General features: G+C 36.3%; 1 protein-coding gene across 18 annotated transcripts in view; it reads left to right on the top strand.

The window, feature by feature from the left end:
• Positions 1-12156, top strand: part of LOC126281344 (cleavage and polyadenylation specificity factor subunit 6) — a 167089-nt gene that overhangs the window by 23376 nt on the left and 131557 nt on the right. The gene's annotated exons all lie outside the window — the stretch shown is intronic.

The raw sequence follows: 12156 nt of genomic DNA, 5'->3' as shown, positions 1-12156 counted from the left end.
CTCCATACTGCAGAAGGTGGTTATTCAGGCTTCTGAAACATGGTCCCATTAATCTGACTGGACAGCATATGTACATCTTTTAAAAGAACCTTATCAGAAAAATTAGTGTTTGTACAAATAATTATGGACAGTTATTTGTCCTGTGTGTAGAAAAGGAAAGGGACGAATGACAGTGGTACCTAAAGGACTCCTTGTCAACACTGTAAGCTGGATTGTAGAGTTGAGATGTAGATGAAGGTTCTTGGCAGCATGAATTCAATGAGTTTATCTGCACCTGCTTCCACCTCACGTTTACTTTCTCACAGTAACACAATGGCACGTATGGGGTTAATAGGTGGCCAGTTCCTGGCTGAAAATAAAGATGCACCTTCCCAGGTTTGGCACCACAGGACTACTTGCTCTTCTCAAACTGATGATAAACTGAAGGACTAAAGATTTGAGATGATTCAGATGGCTCAAAGCTTCCTTTTTCTGTGGTGTTGATGAAATTGTGACCCTGTGTTGAGCAGTATCTGTCAACAGATACTATGAACCAAACCAGCAAAACATCCTGTCAATTGTTAAATCAACACAGTGACAACGGTAAATAAAGAAGTTTCAAAATTTACTGCTTGTACATATATGAAAATGGCACTGTCTGCCTCAAAGATGAATTCAGAAGATATAAAGCAGTTTTCCTGTGACAAAATTTGTGGAAAAAGTTGCCCAAGAAAAGACTAAGCAAAAACAACTTAATTTTGTAGACTTTTTGCTAAAGAATCAACACTTACTATGTGTGATCAGGAAACATGGCACAGAATATTGTCTGTAATACTCAATTCCTACAGAATTGTAACTGCTTGTGTGGTAAGAAATAAACTACACAGACTGTGCAGTCTCTATGACTGGTGTAACAAGAGCTGGCTGGGTTGACTTTGAAACCAGCCTTTGAAGTAACACACACATCAAAATGGAGCTATAGCTTTAGGTTCTGGGTCTGAGCCCCTTAGAGTGCAGTCTGTTTTTTTATTATTATTTTTATTTTTTAATGAAATGACTGATTATTATTTTTATTCAATTCATGGATTTGAATAAATTTTTTCACTTATAATCCTTTGTTACGTCATTTGTCACCATATTAATTTCATTTTCTCTCTGTTTTCCTACCTTCTTTTTCTTTTCTCATTTGGAATATTTGCACACATGATTTTAATTATTTTTATTTATTTATTTCGATTTAATTCTTTCCTTGAAGTTTTATATTCTTGTCTGTTATTGCAGTCGTTATTTCTATAACATTTTTTCTTGGATTTTATTTTTATTTGTGAAACTGTATATCTTGTAAATCTACATTTGCGTTATTTTGCCCCTGAAGTGATAAGAGTTCGTTTCACATGTTTGTATGATGATGGCCATAAAAAGGAGAAAATTTTTGGCACAATTGAACAACCAATATAAATTAGAGTATTTTATCTTTTACTTTTTTAACTAATAGATTAATATTTTCAAACACTGAAATATTATGGTAGATAAATAAAAGTATTAAAAATTGCATGGTGACAATTTCAAATTAAAAATGAATACAAGGAGGTCAAAATGAGAGAAAATAAAGTGATTGAAATGGTACTCAGAATGGTTATAAATAAATAAAATTAAACCAATTTATTGAGTAAAAATACTAATCACAGTTGTTATTGTTGGAATAAATAATAAAGTTCGGTCATTTAACCTTCGACATACCAGCTAAATAACTTAACAACTAGGGCACCATTTTGACATCAGTACTATTTTCAATCATTTAGTGGAGTACAAGAACTTTTGAAATTATTTTTTTGTAAATCTGTCTCGAATGAAAGGGGACCAGGGTGAACGGCTACTGGGAGTGAAATCTGGTACCCTAACATACACCATTGTATAGGTAGTTTAAAAATGTCAATCCCACTTGTGGGGACTTCTATTTCTAAAAGATACCAGGAACTCCTTCCTACAACAACACAAATTTTTCTTTTAAACATGCTTTTGCATTTACTAATGCTTGCCAACATTGTGTAATCGTGGAACATTGTGATTTGCTTTATAAATTTCACTGGATGATTGTAGGCCTTCAAGAAATGAAAACAAATCTGTAAATTTTATAGGGAAAAAAATGCTCTTTAGAGTATGAATAAGATTCCCTTTTGAGATATTCAGTTACTTAACACTACTAGGCAGCAGTGACACAAGAGGAGTGCTTCCTAAACTGATTACACAAAGAGAACAAGCTATTTCACGCATTTATAAATTTTGTTATTACAAAGTTTATGTAACAGTTTGAGTGCAGCTTGGAGCAAAACCAGTGAACTAAATTACATAAAACCTTAAAAAAATGGGCATAATGCAAACTTTTCAACCATTGTTGAGTTTCACAGCTTTACTAAAATTACCCACTGAATTAAGTACTTCAAACACGACCAAAATTTTTATAGTGACAATGTGACGTTTTGGCACTCTTCTCTTAAGAGGCAACTACTCAGAAAGTATTAATACATGTGGGCTAGGAATTTGTAAATCTTTCTTTGAATGTTTATCACATGTAGTCATTGATGGAGACTAATCATCCAACAATTAATTGGGAAAATTACATTTTTGTTAGTGGTGGGTGTGATGAGACATCCTGTGAAACTTTACCAACTGCACTCTCTGATAACCACCTAGAATAGATAGTTAGGAACCCCACTCATGATGGAAGTATATTGGATGTAGTGGCCACAAATAGACCAGATGTCTTTGAGGATGTCCAGATCAAAACTAGTATCAGTGACCATGACATGGTCTTGGCAACGATGATTACCACCTAAACAATCAGAAAGATACACATGTTCAGTAAACTGGGTAAAAAAATCAGTAGTATCATTATCTCAGTGAGAAACTCGAAACTTTCAGCACAGGGCAGGAGGATGTAGACAAACTCTGGCTTAAATTTAAAAGAATAGTTGACCATGCACTGGATAGCTATGTACCCTCAGTACAACAGTTGATAATGGGCTTGAACCTCCATGCTATACAGTCAGTCTAAAGAAACTTCTAAAGAAACAGAGATTATTGCAGAAAAGATGTAAAACAAAGCATAGGGCTATAGATAGTGATTAATGAAACACACGTGGCAGTCAAGAAAGCAATGCGTAATGCCTTCAGTGACTGCTGTAGCAGAATATTGTCAAATGACATTTCACATAATTCAAAGAAATTCTGCTTGTATTTAAAGGCTGTTAGTGTCAGTGGTGTTGAGAAACATCTGAAATAATTAAAACTGAGCAAAGCTCCAGGGCCCGATGGCATCCCTGTCAGTTTCAACACCGAATTTGCAGTTGAGTTAGTGCGGTTGAGTTAGCCACTCTTCTAACTATAATCCTCAAACAAAAAACAGTGCCCAGTTCTTGGAAAGAGGTACAGGTTACACCCATCTACAAGAAGAGTAGTAGAAATGATCACAGAACTTAATACCCTTGATAAAGATTTGTTGTAGAATCTTCTAATATATTCTGCCCTCAACACAATGAGGTATCTTGAACAGTGACCTCCTCAGTGCCAACCAGTAAGGATTTCAAAACGTCGATCATGTGAAACCCAGCTCCTACTTTTATCACTGACATACTGAAAGCTTTGGATCAAGGCAGCCAGTTAGATGCACTATTACTTGATTACTAAAAAGCATTTGACTTAGTACCACATCTATGTTTATTGTCAAAAGTACAATCTTGGGGTATGAAGTGAAATTTATGACTTAATTGAGGACTTTTTGGTACCGAAGATGCAGCATGTTATCTTGGATTGACAGTCATTGTCAGATGTAGGAATACCTTCGGGTATGCTCCAGGGAAGTGTGTTGATACCCTTGCTGTTCATGTTGTGTTTTAATGACCTTGCAGACAATGTTAATAGTAAAATCAGGCATTTTTCAGATGATGCAGTTATCTGTAATGAAGTTCTATCTGAAGGAAACTGCATAAACATTCAGTCAGGTCTTGATGATATTTCAATGTGGTGCAGAGATTGGCAGCTGGCTTTAAATGTTCAGAAATTTAAAATTTTGCACTTCACAGAATGAAAAAAACATAATTTCCTGTGACAGTAACATTAATGAGTCACTGTTGTATTCTGCCAACTCATACAAACACCTGGGTGTTACACTTTGTAGGGATATCAAATGGAATGATCACATAGGTTCAGTTGTGGGTGAAGCAGGTGGTAGACTTTGGTTTATTGGTAGAATATTGGGGAACTGTAGTCAACCTACAAAGGAGATTGCCTACAAATCTCTTATGCTACTGGTTCTATAACATTGCTCAAGTGAGTGGGACCCGTACCAGATAGAATAAACAAGGGATATTGATATGGTTACAGGTTTGTTTAATCTGTGGGAGAGTATCACACGGATATTGAAGGAAGTGAACTGAAGGCTCTTGAAGACAGACATAAACTATCCCAAGAAGATTTGTTAACAGAGTTTCAAGAACTGGCTTTAAATGATTATTCTAGGAATATACTAGAACCCCGTACATATTGCTCACATAGAGGTTGTGGGGATAAGATTAGAATAATTACTGCACCCACACACACACACACACACACACACACACACACACACACACACACACACACACACACACACACACACACAAAAGCATCCAGACAATCATTCTTCCCGCTCTCCATATGTGAATGGAACTGGAAGAAACCCCAGTTACTGGCACAATGGGATGTAGCCTCTGCCATGCACCTCACCATGGTTTGCAGAGCACAGATGTAGATAGAAGTTTGACCTATGCATATTGTTGAGTGGCGACAATCTCCAAATAACAACAATAATAATAGTTGATACTGTCACTGTAGAATTTCTGAATTTGTTGATAGAGCCACAACCTCACCTCTGCTTGCACCACTTCATCACTATCAAAGTGAGGTCCTCTTAGGTGTTCTTTATGTTTTGGAAACATAAGAATGGGGTGAAGCTAAGTCATAACTGTATGGAGGATTATAAATGACAATCAACCCAATCCATCAGATTGTTGCAGATGTCGCAGCACTCGTGTGTGAGAAAACGTTCTTTGTCATGGAGGAAGAGAGCATGCTCCATATGTGGACAAACTCTTTCAATTTGAAACTCGAGTTCAGCGTGCTGTTTCTCACACTCAAACATAGTTATATTACATGCCACAGTTCAGGGTATTTTAGCAGCAGAGTGCTGCAAATATGTAGTTGTGAAGAATAAAGATTTAGAATGTTAATAATGTTTGTTTTATTTAAAAAGCATTGAGTTATGACAAATTTTAAGGCATTACTTTTCGGCACACGCTCGAATGGCCACAAAGCAAAATTATGAAGCAAATGTTACGTGTATTGCTGTTGGCTTTTGTCTTGGGATATTCATCAGGCACTTACTTTATGATTTTACAGGAATTCATTTGAGGATGCCAGTCACTGATGCTATTAGATAAAGCTCATGAGAAGAAAACAAGGCAGTGTGTCAACAAGTGGCCACAAAAGCCTCAATGTATTTGTAAACACTAAGCAATTTTTTTAAGTTAAGTTTTTCTTACTAATCGTACACTTTGACTTTACTAATTTGCTGGTTGTGCCAGGAATGAAAACTTGTGATTGGATTGCAGCATATTGGCTGCTGAGACAAACTCAGCTTCCTCCTCCTAGAGCAGCCAGCTTATAGTTTGTAAAAGAAACTAATATGTCGGTCACTCCATATCAAATCACCTAATTTTGGAACATTTTTCTGCTCTACCAATACAGATTTCATTGTAATTGTATGTGAACATTGGCACATGTTCCTGATGAGCATTGGTCATGTTTGACAACTTTGTGCAAAGCGAGCGTGAATTTTGGGTGTCTTTGAGTTGTATTTCAGGCAGTATTTTGTTGAAAGAAACGAAATTTATCCATCGTTTTCAACTTTGTTGGTTCTCTTAAGAAAAATAATGAAAAGAACTTTACAATCGTATTCCGTCAGAAATTTTAGCCAAATCGCCTGGAAAAAATCTGTACATGAAAAAATTTCAAAGTTTGGCTTCTTATATCTCGGGGAATAAAAGTATGATGAACATGTACCGCATTTACTCGAATCTACATTTTACCATGTATTCTTTTCCGGTTTTTGTAACCCAAAAAACCGCCTGCGGCTTTGAATCGAGTGCAAAGCAAGCGGAAGTTTTGAAAAATGTTGGTAGGTGCCGCCACAACTAACATCTGCCGTCGAATATATGTAGCGCTACACAGGCATGATTTGTAGGCGCAAAGATAAATACTGGCGCCAAAACCTCTGCGTCAGTAAATAAATTTAATAAAAAGGTGGAAGACGAGCTTTTTTTCTCCGCCCCGAGTTTTGGCCACTGCATTTTCAACATTATCCAACGAAGTAAATACAAATTCCGTATTGTTCATCTTCGAATGTAGCAGAATTTCAATGTACTACGAAAATCCGACTGGCAAGACTGGGAAGTTTTTCAATATGGCCAACTCTACGTTCTGAATTTTTTCCTGGCTGTGAGAAGAAATTTGGTTGCTAATAGGAACCTGGCGAAATATGAATCACATGCAGTATTCTCTTCATCATAAGAATAATACGAATATAAACATTTTACCATGTATTCTTTCGTGTTTGCTGCTATATCATTTAAATCCTGTCTTCCTAATAAACTACGAAACTAGAGCGAGACAACAACAAACGCGGAAGAATATACGTATCGTGCCATGTTTATATTCGTATTATTCTTATGCCTAATAGTGATACAGTCAGAAATGAAGCACGACAAAATTCTTATGCCTAATAGTGATACAGTCAGAAATGAAGCACGACAACTGACTAGATTTTTAAATCTAAGATGACTAATTTCTGTGCAGAATTTGATGTACTACAGAAGCGGCCGCAAAGATTTTCAGACGGAGAAAATTTTTCGCCTAACTCCCGTTCAGAACATGTTCTATCATACGCAGTCTATTATTTGGTTCTTGTTGATCATTATCAAAGAAAGCAGCAGTGTAAGCAACAACAAATAGCAGTCTCTTGCCATAGTTTAGCTAATGAGACGATTCCTAAAAAAAAAATAAAAAAAAGTAAGCGGCGGTAGCGCGCACAAAAGCAAGCCATGCCGCGAGCGGCGACAGGCAGTAAACACGCACTATTAGAATGCGACAAACAATGCATGATACAGTCCAGTAATGCATTTTCAGCTTAGTGACGTAAACACCTATAACAAAGAAAACGGCACTTATCACTGCAAAGTAAGCAATCGATTCAAACCAGACGAAGCACTTGAAAAAGGAAGGGTACCCGTATAAATACGGACGGAGCGCCTGACGCATAGCAATGGCTACCTGGTAAAGCTTAACTGCTAAGCTTACGACTCGAACCAAACTACTGTAGCTGCATCGTCTTTCATTCGACATAAATGGTGTATCACATTAGAATGGACCAACTTTGTTTCGATTTGGAGGTGCGACATAAAACTTTTCTCTCCCCTTGAATTTCGAGTCTCAAATTTCAGGTGCGTCTTAGATTCGGGATTTTTTTTCCCTTTATTTCGAGTCTCATTTTTCAGATGCGGCTTAGATTCGAGTAAATACTGTAACCTGGTGTGTTGTAACTTAACACAATCTGGTGTGTAGTATGTAGGTTCTCAAATATAAAGTTTCATTTTGGTTCCATGTTCCATTACTGAATAAATTAAATGCGAAGTTGAAGTTTTTGTAAAAAGGTAAAAAATTCCATTTTTTGACCTGATTTTGTAAAAAATTGTGTTCTATGAAACTTTCCAAACTGGGCTTATTAGAAACACCATGATTTTAATAGCGAAAGAAAGTGTATTTGATTATCCAACACGTGCTAACAATGCTAGAAATTTTGAAACTCAAGACAGAGAAAAAGTGGAGAGGGGATTCTTTTATGTTGTAGAGTAAATGCACACTTATCATGAAACTTGATACGCAACAGATAGGTAATGTAAGGACATTGAATACAAAATTTCGTTTGTCTACTACTTTCCAGTTACAGATTTGGGGTCATGTTCAACACTTCTTTTATGAGTACAATTTTCTATTAAAGCTTGGAAACCCACCTCATTCAAAACAATGTGCTTTAAGCCAGCCTGGAACAGTGGATTTAATTTTCAACATGAGCTAACAGTGCTACATAAAATAAGGCAAAGTGCCAAAAAAATTGCACTGAGAATAAACTTCAAATTTTAGCATCTTATATCTCATTGGTTAAGGGCATTATCAACTTGAAACTCCACACACAACCACTTGTAAAAAACACACAGCCTAATCACAGGTGGAAAAAGCATGTTTTCAAGCATTCAAAAAGTCACTTTCGATTTTCCAGTGTGCATTAACAAGACATGAGAATGGACAAATTTGAGGGAATGTACCACAGTTACAGGTTACATTACAGCTACCTGTGATCTGCATTTTGTTGTACATGGCTTTTATTTTAAAACTGACAAGCAATATCCCACTATATTGTATTGATCCATGGTGCCATTGTCACTGCCGCCTAGAAATGAACTGGCAACCACATTGCGATAGGGGTTATGCCAGATAGCTGTGCAGTAGCAGACATGGGTGGGTTTCTTCATCCAGTTTCCCAAGCCTATAATTTGGTTTTTTAATTTAGGTTTGAAAGCCATTAGGTGATTCCTGTCTTCTCGACAATCAAAAAGTAATGCCAGTTTTCATTTTAAACTTCTGAACATTAAAGTTATATATTTTTCAGTATTATTGAGCTACCTCCTGCATTTCATTTACTGAAAATCGATAAAGGCATTAACTGTAAAAAGTGTTACCATTTATCAACACAGTGTAGTGAGATCTTGCTTGTTAGTGTACAAATAAGAGCCACGTGCAATGAAACATGGAGAACAGGTAGCTGTAATGTGACCAGTTGCCATGGTACATGCCCTCAAATTTGCCAGTCAGTTTCAGGGCTAGTTAGCTTGTAGTGGAAAATTGAAGTTAATTTTCTGGATGTATGAAAACATGCCTTTTTCAACTGTGATTAGTTTGGATTATGAAAACTGATTTCCTAAAAGCAAATTGAATGTTTACAGGAATCATGTTTGAATTGACTTTGTAGAAATTTGGAAAGCAGTATATGTCATATTGGAAAACCTCTTGTTGCTGAGTGAGTTGTGCTTGAAGGTTCGCATGTTTACCGTGCCTTTAATTCACGAGATATAAGAAACCGCACTTAGAACTTAATTCACAGTGTGATTTTTCCAATGACTTTGCCTCAATTTATGTAGCACTACTAGTGCATGTTCAAAATTAAACTCATTGTTCTGGGTGGGGGGGGGGGGGGGGGGGACACTTAGAACACAGCTTGAATAGAAAACTGTACTTTTAAAATAAGTGTTGAACATACATATTCACCTTTTCACAAAAACCATCAATTTTTGACGAATTTGCAGGTTATTGGAAAGTAGCATATGAATGAAATTTTGTATTCCACATTCTTGTGCTGCATATTACGTTCTGTGTTCAGCACGCATTTACTCTAACAGATATAAGAATCGGAAGTTTACATATTGTTCTGTGCTGTGATTCTCATGTCCAACTTTGATTTAGATTATCCAGCAGTGTTAGCCCACATTGGATAGTCAAATACTTTCTTTTATGGTTAATACCATAGTAGGCACGGATTATATCGGGCCATTTTGCTAAATTTCTCTGTCTGAATGTGGCTTGTAAAATTCTTTTCATTATTATTCTTAAGTGAGTCGATAAAGTTGTACAAGATGGCCAGATTTCATTTCTGTCTGCAAAGCATTGCCCGAGATATAGTTACCCAAAATTGTAAGAAATTCATGCAGAAAGTGTTGAAAGGAGTCAAACAAGTGACTATATCACAGCCAGTATTGCTTCGAGGAACATTAAACTCTACCAATATTCATCGGGGACATGTGAAAATGTTTGCATAAAATTTCTACAAAATCTGTGATCGCACAGGAAGGCCTAGGCGAGTTGATGTGGAATAAGCCATCATAGAAGTGACGCAATAGTTGATGGCAGGGTGCTAGAAGGACCAAGTGCAGCCTCTTGATGGCTTATTGCTAAGGTACACAGTACTGTACGTAGGGCTCATGTCATTTAAAATCACCCAAAATAAAGAAATCTTGTTGTGACAGATGTTTGTGAAAAAAGTGGTATTAGACGACAGAATGGAAGATATTTAAAATATTTTCCCCAAGTTTTTGGATCAAAACAGTGGTTTTGGCTTAATTTTGAAATTTGGTTCATTTTCAAAAACAGGCATTGGCAGGAAAGGTGGGTTAAAAATTTGTAACTTTTTTATTCGAGTCAATTTGGGCTAATGGGAGGTAAAATTATCAATACAAATTCATAGTGATAGTCATTTCTAAAGTTATTTTATGCAAATTTCAGCAGTTTTTCTGACTAAAATCAGAAGTTTCACTGTAATAATTCCAGGATGGGATAATGACAATATTATGAAACATGTAGCTGCTACTCGTCATGTAGCGGAGAAGCTGTGTCGCAAATAAGCACAAAGACTGTCAAACAAAGCTTTTGGCTGGACAGGCCTTCATCAGAATTACACTCGCACCACATGACCACCGCTTTTGGTCTGACCGTAGCAGCTGGAGACTGTGGTCATATGTGTGTGATTTGAGTGCATATGTGTTGTCTAATTCTCATGAAGACTGTTTGGCTGAAAGCTTTGTTTGACAGTCTTTTTGTTGTACCTATCCGTGATTCAGCAGGTCACCTACATGGTGAGTAGCAACTATCCTTTTTGTAATATTGTTGAAGCTTGTCACTGTATTAATTTTTATTCTGATATGCTTATTATCATACCTTTTAACAGAAAATCAGAAGGCTGTTTCTCCCCTTTAATGGTTTCAAACTGAAAGAACGTAAATAAAAATGGATTCATTTTCTAACTCTTAGCTAGTGTGCAACAAATGCTGATTCACCTATAATACATCCATAACATTCAGAAATGTTTGTTCGCTTAATCAGGCTATCAGTGGGTGATGTTGTTTAATCTGAAAGTAAGTAATAGACTGGTGCTTGTGCTTGCACTAGGAACAGGCAAAGTCATTAAAATATTTTCAGGAGGGTCCATCAAACGCAGCATGAAGTGCCCACATACAAACCGAGGAAGGTCCAATTGGTCTCGAGAATTTGACCTATGCAGTTCTGTGTTCTTTACTAATCTCCAGAATTTCTCCAAGGTGCCATTGGTTATCATAGATACCGAGATGAACGTTTCCTAATTAGTAGTGGTAGAATCATTGTTTTAAAGCCTGTCATGAAGTTTTATGAATATTTACATTGATGTATTACTAAATTTTATATATTTATTTCATACTATATTTGTGTACACTGTAGTATTGGAAAGGGGTTAACTAACTTCACTACCATTCCAGTTTACACCATATATTCATTGTAAACATATGGAAGGATTTCTTTCCTTGTTGTATATGTGTGGGAGGGGAAAAAAAGGGGTAAAGGCAAAGCAAATACATCACAATACGACAAAAGAACATAGGCGCACTTGTTAGTCACATGTGATACACACTGTAGACCCAGTTGAGTTGTGCATATGTTTGTGTTTTCTTTAATGTGCAATGATAGGTTTGTATGATCTGTTGCCTCTCCCCGCTCATTATTGGAGTGTAGGTTTTGGTGTGTTTGCAGTTTGAAAATGGACACTCAATTTCATGGATTTCTGGTGCCTTGTGGATATCCATAAATATGATAGCGGCTTTGTTCTGTAGTTAATTGTGTTATAACTAAGGTAAAAAATATGATACTGGTTACCATGCACAATTATCTATGCACCAGTTTGTTTTTCTCTTGTTGACGTAATAGGACAACAAAATTTTATCGAGGTGTAATTGTGAACTTTTTAAATTTTATACATGTAGAACCAGTGTGTTCTAGGTGTCTAGACACATAAGGAAACATTTTAGTTTCAAGGAGTAACTCATACATTTGATTTTATTACTCAAGTGCAAGCACGTCATAGAAAAATTATAAACAAGAGTTTTTCTGTATGCAGTACACTTTATAAAATATTTGAAATGAGACTTCCTCATCTGACAGTAAAAGTGTGTGGGAGCTGGTTAAGATAATCTTCTCATATTATAGAAGGCTCCATAACACGTT

The sequence above is a fragment of the Schistocerca gregaria genome, chromosome 7 (assembly GCF_023897955.1).
Source record: "Schistocerca gregaria isolate iqSchGreg1 chromosome 7, iqSchGreg1.2, whole genome shotgun sequence".
Taxonomy (NCBI): domain Eukaryota; kingdom Metazoa; phylum Arthropoda; class Insecta; order Orthoptera; family Acrididae; genus Schistocerca; species Schistocerca gregaria.
This window is presented reverse-complemented; position numbering and strand designations above follow the sequence as displayed.